Here is a 9,381-nt window from a genome sequence, read left to right as displayed (position 1 = left end):
AGAGACACGTTTGGATGCAGAGGATCGCTGCAGCCTTTATTCTCCTTTTCATTCACATAACCTGAAGTTCATCTGTCACCTTGAGTCATGAATCTGTCAATGCGGAAGTAAACAGTGTTGCATACGCCCCTCCTGCATATGAAGTGTCCCGTTTCGTCATTAAAAAACAAAGATGAATGAAAATAGTCTGTTATATTAGCATTACAACGTCGAAAAAGGTAAAAAGTGCTGCTCTTCCTCAGACGAAAGCATCACACAAACATAGATCTTGTCTTTGGTGGATAAAGAAAGGATTCAAGCGAACAGCTGCAGGGACACCGACAGATTCATCGGGCTGCAGAGATCCTGCAAACCAACCATCAATAAATAAAACTTTAATAAATTGTAAATCAAACAAATGAGCTTCCAGACATTTGGAACGTTGTCAATAAACATTCAGCTCACCTGTTCACTTGAGTTTAGTCGGTGTGCTCTGCTGCTGCGCGGCGTTCACCTGCTGCTCTGCGTGCTCACTTCCACGCGTGTTAGACACGGTATTAAACAATCATGGACACGCTTTTGTTGAATTTCTTAAAGACTCTAAATGTTGTGTTTTGAATGGGAGGGTAAATCCAGAGAACGATGGCTTCACCTCTGTGTCCTTTAAGGGTAAAGCTGTGGTGGATTACATTGTCACCCCGCACACTGGTTTAAACGAATGTGTTGAATTTAAAGTTCTCACCTCTTTGGAGCTGATAAAAAGCAACGAGTCTGATCTGATGAACCTCATTGAGGACAGAAGTAAACTGCCTGATCATTCAGTGCTCTATTTGCGTCTTGAAACTATTGAAACAAATTTTTCAAATAATATGCAAGTTGGTTTCCAAAATAAAAAGCCAATTAGAAAACTGCCTGTTAATTTTCTGGAGTCAGAAGTCTGTTGTGAGTCTTCAGCTGAGGGAAGGTAAACCAACACAGGAAAATCTGAACCATTGTTATGGATGGTTTTGTGATGTTTCATATAAAGAATTGGATAAAAATAGACCAAAACAGAGATATAAAAGCAATAAAGGAATATGTAAAAGAAAACAACCTTACTGGAACAATGAACTGCAGAGTCTATGGGGAAAATTGTGTTTATCAGAGAAAAAGTATTTAAAATGCAAAGAAATGGTTCTGAAAAGAGAACTTCTTTCTGTGTTTAAAAACTGTCAGAGTCATTTTGATAAAAAGTTAAGATTATTTAAAAGACGTTTCAGGAGGGGTAAAGCTCTTCAACTACAACTGCATTTGCAAAATAATAAATCACAGTTATTTTGGAGAGAAATAAATAAACTCGGACCTAAAAGTAGAAGGCCAATTCTACATGAGATTTTAACAGACTCTGGAGAATCTGTTTTTCTAACAGAGCAAGTGTTAAACAAGTGGGAGTCAGATTATAAGAACTTGTTTACCTGTAATAGTAGTTCCCACTTGTTTGATGACCAGTTTTTTCTGAATATGTGCAAATCCAAAAAACTGTTTGAAGACAATAGTTTTAAAATTTCTCTGAACTACTCTGACAAAATAAATCAAGATATTACAATTGAGGAAGTTCTAAAAGTCACTGAGAAAACTAAACTTCATAAAGTGGCTGGTGTGGATGAACTATCAAACGAGGTTCTTAGGTGTCCTAAATTGTTAAATACTTTACATTGCCTCTTTAGATTCTGTTTTAAGAATGGCTTTATACCATCTATTTGGTATAAATCGATCATCAAGCCGATTCCAAAATCCCCTCAAGCAGACCCAAGAGTCCCTCTGAATTATAGAGGCATTAGCCTTCTGAGTGCCGTGTATAAAGTGTTTTCTAGTATTTTAATCTTAATCTTAATTTGCAAATTAAGGACACATTTTCTGCTGAGCCATATGTTATATATACCTTAAAAAGAGGACAAAGATCCTTATGTGCTCAACTGAGAGCAGGAGTGCTCCCCCTACAGGTGGAAGTAGGGCGCTTTAAAGGCATTCCTGAGGAGGAAAGACTGTGAGGTCTGTGAGCTGCAAGTGGTGGAGGATGAATTTCATTTCACATTTCAAAAAGAATGGACACTTTGCATTCTGTTAGAGTCTGATTAGGGGGGTTATTGGATTTTTTTTTTGTGATGGGGATGTATCTTTATGTATTGTGTATTTTGTCTTTCAGTGTCATATAAGCCAGTGTGGGCTGGGCACATTAGTGCATGACACTCAAATCAATCAAATCAACCAATCAATCAATCCACAATAATCCTGTGCATTTACGAGTTTTTGCGACTTTAATCTCGAAACTTTATTTTGCCTTTTATCGCGACACGACAAGTTTTTTCTCGAAACTTTGGCCAGAGTTTTTTTCCTCACCGTGGCCCTAAAACTCCATGTGAAGGAATTTGTTTTATTATTATCATTGCTTAAATGTATTTGGTTAAATGTATGTTTAAATGTTAACTCAGATTGACCTTTTTACCTCTTCTGAAAACAGTTGTGTGTTTGTTCATCTGCTTCTCATCTCCCACCCAGGATGAGGGGTTTACGACACACTGTCCTGAGCTGATAAGGGATACTGTTTGAAGTTAGAATCCAACCAAATGGGTCATTATACGACACCCCCTATTGAACTTTTCCTCTTTGTCTTGAATTGTTACCTCCCACATGTGTTCTTAATAAAAGCAGCACAGGGAGGGGCAGACCTTTGAGAAGAGAAACGTGGTGGACCTTTTCCAACACATTTGCTCCTCTCCCTCGTGCATGAGAAACTTGATTCTTGTTGTGGTTTGTTGTTTATAATTGTGTTTTTCTTTAATGTCTAGATGCATTTATCTGACATTCTTTGGTCCATTCGAGCCGGATGACAACATATCTGCGTCCTTGGGGGAGGACCATGCCGATTGAAGTCTGTGCACAGCCCGTGAGACCAGGTCTCCGGAGGAAAGTCCGTCGTAGTGAATTCTACGCCGGCCAATCGACTGGTCTGATCCCTGGGTCCGGATTGACGTTATTCGTTAACCAGTCAGACCACAACGACAAGGCAAGTACAGCGCTTTTTCAGGGGTTCAAGTCCCCGAAGTGGCCCAGAATTCTGAGGGACAGGTTCAAGTCCTGTTGCCTAAAACACGTGTGGGTTTGGAGTCCCGGAAAAGTCCAGAATTCTGAATAAAGGTGTAGGTTCGAGTCCTGCAGCCTAAAACGCGTAAGAGGGTTCAAGTCCCTAAAAGGCCTGGAATAACAACAAAAATAAAATAAAAAAAGTTTTTTTTGGTGTGAATGTGTGTGCATGTGTGAAAGGAGTGAACTTGTTCGAAGCAGTGAGCAGCTGGAAACCTTGCGGTGTTAACACAAGGCTGCTTGCTGAAGTAGAACAAGATTTCATCTCATTAGGCTTTAGGTGAAAAGAACCCAGAGTCTAAAACGGGTTTTGCTCCTGGGAGGACCCTAAACGTGTGACCGGATCAGACAATAGGTCTGACCTAGAAGCTTGTTGCACGGGGAGTGAAATTCGGTCCTGAGAGAAATTCTCTGTTGGTTCTGATCACACTCTGTGACTAACATAAATAAAAGAAAAAAGAAAAAAAAATGGGGGAATTCAAATGGAAAGGTTGAATTAAAATGAGATTAAAAATATGTGTGAAGAGTTCATCCAGATTCAACTACATTTTTGAGAAAATGGGATAAAAATTACAATTTTAAGGGGAATCTTGGAGTACAGGAATGTACAGAATTAGTTCAACGGTTACCAATTAAAAACTAGAATAAAAACTAAAAAAGAAACAAAAAAATAGTGAAGAATTAATTTGTGCAAAACTGTGCTTAAATGAAGCAACGAAAAATAAAGAATGGCATTCAGAAAAGTAAAACTAGAGAAGCATGTCTGATTGCTAAAAAAAGGAGGATAAATCAGTTGTGAGACTCAGACCCCTGCAACAGCTGGCTGCAGCAGGCTGCAGACCGAGCAGGAGCAGGATGAAAGGGGGGAGAGCAGAAACCAGCTGATTTCTCACCTCCTCCCTACCAGGGGACAAATGCTCCTCTGTTGACGGGTTTTACCCCACCAGTGACTGATTGAAATAAACCAAATAAAAGAAAAAATAATGTTAGGAGGAAAAGGGAAAAACTTGAATGGAGTAAAACTATGGGGGTTGGTTTGGAAGAAGCTGGGAGTCATCTAAAGTTGCATAGACATTTCCAATCATTGAAGTGCCCAATCCCAGAGCTGGAGAAAATGGCCAGAGGCCTACACTTCTTGTGTTTAGGACCTGGACATTAGAGGATGTTAGGAAGGCAGTGAGGGGAGTTATCTCTCACAGGGAAAATCCACAGGATTTTCATGAGCAAATGATGGAAGTTCAGAGAGCTTATCATCTGAATGGCATTAAATGTCAGAAACCATGTATGAATGCTATGAAAGCAGACTGGGCAAAAGTAAAGGGAAAAAGGAATCCTATGAATGATGACGATCCACCCAGACATCTTCCGCATAACATTCTAAGAGTTAATTCAAAGTCTTACACTTTTAGGACAAAGAATTAGAGACGCCTTTCCAATGAGACCTGATTATGGAAAGATTGGTCAAACTAAACAAAAAGATGGAGAGTTAGTGTCTGATTTTAGAGTCAGATTCGAAGAAGTTTTAAAGCTAATTGTGGACTCAGAGATAATGATAATGATAAAAGTCCCTATAGACAGCAGCTGAAACAAGCTTTACTACAAGCTATGAAACCAGAGATTGCAGACTAGATAAGGACACTTTACATAGATCTGCCTACAGGAGCACTACAACAGTTTATGAATTTTGCTGTTCATGCAGAAAAAGTGATGGTGAATAAAAATAAATTTAGGAATCAAAGTGTAGATACATTTTGGCAGGAGGAAAGTAGTGATGTGTTTTTTGGAAGGAATGTGAAGAGAGGAAGAGATCGTGGACGTGGGAAAGGAAATTTTAAGGAAAATTTTTGAAGAAGGTTTAGAGGAAGTAGCAAAAGAGGGTCAGAGCAGGTTGATGATGGATGTTGGATTTGTGGACAGAGAGATCATTGGGAGAGAGAGATTGTCCTGAAAGGAAGAAATCAGATTGATTAGATGGTAAAAGAAATGACAAGATAAAAGATTAATCAGAACTAGTAATTCAACCAATTGGTGATGAATTTTTAGATCTCACTGAAAGAGAAATAGTTTTTGTTGATGGGTCAGCAAAGAAAGATGAGACAGGCAGAAACAAAGTGGGTTTTGCTGTTGTAACTCAAGATAAGGTTTTGAAGGCAGGACCCCTGCGTGGAAATTACTCAGCACAATCAGCAGAGTTGACAGCTTTAACTGAAGCATGCAAACTGTTTAAAGATAAGCCAGTTACGATCTATACTGATAGCCAATATGCGTTTGCTACAGTGCATTTATTTTGTCAACAGTGGAAGAACAGAAGGTTTAAAACGTCAACAGGAAAACCAGTAACGCATGTAGACTTACTGAAAGAATTATTAACTGCTGTAATGTTACCATCTAAAGTGGCAATATGTAAATGTGAGGGACACACACGAAGAACAGATCATAATTCTTAAGGAAATGCCTTTGCAGATGCAACAGCAAAGCAACCTGCAACAAAAGATGTAGGAATGTGCACTAATGAGGATTTGACTCCAGATGCAACCGCTGATTTTTTTTAAAAAAAGATATGCCACCCAGTGCACCAAAACAATAAAAAAATTTTGGTTGAAAAAGGAGCAAAGTTGAACAAGGTCTTTATGTCAGCACAGAAGGGGAACCTATTTTACCAAAATCCATGTACAAATAGGCAGCAATTTTGAGTCATGGGCCTTGCCATGATTCAACAGGGAGGATGAATTTATTAGAGAAATATTATACAACTTATGGATTTATTCTCTATTCAAAAAATTTTTTGTAAACAATGTGTAACATGTATGCGTCATAATCCCCAAGGCAATGTTAGACCTAAGAGAGGAAAATTTCCTGAACCACCTTTTCTTTTCCATACAATCCATATGGATTTTATTGAATTGAATTAAAGTAAAGGATTGAAATATTGTTTAGTGATTATTAATGCATTTTCCAAATGGGTTGAAATTTTTCCATGTGCAACACAAGATGCTATTACAGTAGCTAAAGCTATTTGTAAAAGAATAATCCCAACTTTTGGCATACCACAAGTGATAAGAAGTGATAATGGTACACATTTTGTGAATCAAGTGATAGATCTAAAGAGACATTGTAGTTATCACCCACAGAGTGCAGGATTAGTTAAGAGAACTAATAGCACTATCAAATCAAAGTTAAAGAAATGCATGGAAGAGACAAACAGACAGTGGCCTGACTGCATAGACTTAGTTCAACTAAGCATGCGTATCACACGCACAGCAGGTCAACCTTTAACGCCTTTTGAAATGTTGTATGGACGTTCTTATAGGTTACCAGACATTGATCCTACACAGCAACATTCTCCAGATGATGATGCAAATTTAGTGGATTATTTGAGAAAAATGTTTACCACTAAAGATGTGCAAAGGACAAATCAAGTGCCAGATTCCTTCTTATCTCCACAGGACACTTCACCAGTGCAGGTTGGTGACTGGGTGTTTGTGGAGGCCATAAAAAGGAAGTGTTGGTCCAGCCCACGTTGGGAAGGGCCATTCCAAGTCCTGCTGACTACACCAACAGCTGTCAAGATTGCTGAAAGGACGTCTTGGATCCACCTGTCACACTGCAAGAAAAAGCATCTGGGTGAGGCTAATTCCAACTGCTAGGTGGGGAAGTCTGACTACAAAGGGAGGCAGCCGTATAGAAGCTGCTTGTCTCAAAGTCAGCGAAGCAGGGGAATCCACCTAGTTTTAGGGAAGAAAGCACACCAGAACTCTTTTGCACTACACGGATCCTACACTGTTAGAGGACTTAAGGAGGTGATGTGCTAGTAACCTCTCCCTCCCGAAGATAGGCACATATCCACCATGGCGTGTCCAACTGGGCTAAGAGACAGTTTATTTTGTTTACTGTTCCTGCTATTCCTGACAGGAGCAACCACATGGATTTGGTTCTTTTGGAATCATTATCCACCTACAAGAAGAACCACCAACAAGGAAAAAAACATTTCTCGACGATGGCTGAGTATTGATGAACATGATGTTTTGAATAGTCCAAAAATGAACATAACTCACCTGTATATGACAAATTCTTGGTATAGGTATGTTATGTTACTGGCTAAGGAAAAGAATAGATCGGATTGCTATGTTTGTTCTGTAATTGAAGCTTCATCCCTACATCCTAATTTGCAGCCAAAGCAATTTTCTGAGTGGAAAAGCGACTGTGTTATTGAATATAGTACCAGAGGGTATATTAGTACTGGAGCCGTCACCACTTCAAATGGTACTCTTGTAAGACGGAGTTGCAAGAGTTTGTATTAGTTTAAAAAACTGAAATTGACAAAATCATTAGCTCCATATGTTAGTGTGGAACCAGGAACTGTGTTTCCACATTGCGTAACTAAAAATGGCACAGAGTTTTTAGGAACTTTGCCGACGAAGATGTGTCATGAACTTCTTGTTCCCTTCACAGTCCAGATAATCAATGACAGAGTTTACCATGGTTATGCAGTTCCCTGCCCTGGAGGACGTTGTGTTGGATCTAATCCAGATTTAATGCCAGGTAACAATGGTACTTATGTGGTTCATCAAATGTTTTGGTTATGTGGGCAGCCCCTCTACCTCAGTCTGCCTAGAGACTGGAGTGGGATTTGTGTTTCTGTAAAGGTCACAGGTCACACTTTCATAGTTTCTGCAGTCCATGAGCCTCACCTGCGTCACAGACGTAACCTTATTGATGTCAAGCCACATGATTCCATTTGGGGATCAGATGTTCCTGGAGACCATAAACACTGGAATACTGGGGAAAAGGTAACTATGGCATTGTTTCCCTAGGTGGGAAATGCTAAAACGCTCTCAGAATTGAGACCATTGACTATCGATTAGGTTTATTTTTGAACGCTACAATTAAAGCATTTAAAGGCTATAATAAAGAAATGTCAAGCATGAAACTTATGGTTCTACAGAACAGATTGGTTTTGGACTTATTGGTTGCTCAGGAAGGAGGTGTTTGTAAAATGTTAAATGATACCTGTTGTACATTTATTCCTGACAACACCAATGAAGGTCACAGCATCACAGAAGCATTACATCAACTTGAAAAGGTTCAACAGGCAATGCAGGATGACAGGAAACCCCAATCTTGGGATTTCTTCTCCTGGCTTGCTTTTGGTTCCTGGTGGCAACTTTTGTTAAAAATAGTGACACCTATTCTTATGGTACTGATCATATGTTGTGTGTTCACTATGTGCATTTTTCCTTGTATTCAATCTATGATTTCCAGAGCAGTGAATGGTTGAGTACAAAGTGTTCTTATGAGTCAAGAATACAACTTGTTATTAAAGGGAGAACAAGATGACTGTAATGATTTTGAAACTGAAATGACTTGAGAGAGAGAAAAAAAAGAACTTCTCATCTGAGTGTAAATTGAAAGTGTTATAAAAATGAAGATGTCACAGAAAACTGAAAAGAGATGTGATATTGGATGTGTGATTTTGACATTTCTCAATGATAAAAAGGAGGGAGTATGTGAAGGAATTTGTTTTATTATTATCATTGCTTAAATGTATTTGGTTAAATGTATGTTTAAATGTTAACTCAGATTGACCTTTTTACCTCTTCTGAAAACAGTTGTGTGTTTGTTCATCTGCTTCTCATCTCCCACCCAGGATGAGGGGTTTACGACACACTGTCCTCAGCTGATAAGGGATACTGTTTGAACTTAGAATCCAACCAAAAGGGTCATTTGACGACACCCCCTAATGAACTTTTCCTCTTTGTCTTGAATTGTTACCTCCCACATGTGTTCTTAATAAAAGCAGCACAGGGAGGGGCAGACCTTTGAGAAGAGAAACGTGGTGGACCTTTTCCAACACATTTGCTCCTCTCCCTCGTGCATGAGAAACTTGATTCTTGTTGTGGTTTGTTGTTTATAATTGTGTTTTTCTTTAATGTCTACATGCATTTATCTGACACTCCATCGTAAGTAAGGCATATCTTTTCATTGTAGGTATTTTAGTTTTTCATTTTTTGAAATTTATCCAATAATTATCTTTGGGACAATCAGTTAATTATGAATGTTATTTCTTCTGCGCCACATAGGATTATTCCACATTAAAAGCAATCTTTTAATATAGTAAGCAACCGACACACAGAAACTTTTCTTTGTGGTTCTTATCAGTTTGATCTTGAAGTTCCTAGAAGTTGTTGGTGTAAAAACCAAAAAAGGTCAAACAGTTTTCAAAGTCTGGATTGATCAAATAAATTGTGTGTATGATCGAGATATCCAGCTTTATGCACA

General features: G+C 38.7%; 1 long non-coding RNA gene across 1 annotated transcript; it reads left to right on the top strand.

Moving 5' to 3' along the window:
• Positions 1-2,621: 2,621 nt before the first annotated feature.
• LOC144994246 (uncharacterized) lies at positions 2,622-8,990 on the top strand. Its single transcript, XR_013657691.1, has 2 exons — positions 2,622-3,025; positions 6,549-8,990. It is a non-coding gene; the product is annotated as an uncharacterized LOC144994246 (long non-coding RNA).
• The last annotated feature ends 391 nt before the right edge of the window (positions 8,991-9,381 follow it).

The sequence above is a fragment of the Oryzias latipes genome, chromosome 8 (genome assembly GCF_053564925.1).
Source record: "Oryzias latipes strain Hd-rR chromosome 8, Olatipes_Hd-rR_3.1".
Classification (NCBI taxonomy): domain Eukaryota; kingdom Metazoa; phylum Chordata; class Actinopteri; order Beloniformes; family Adrianichthyidae; genus Oryzias; species Oryzias latipes.
The sequence above is the reverse complement of the archived record's forward strand: the minus strand, read 5'-3'. Positions and strand labels throughout refer to the sequence as shown.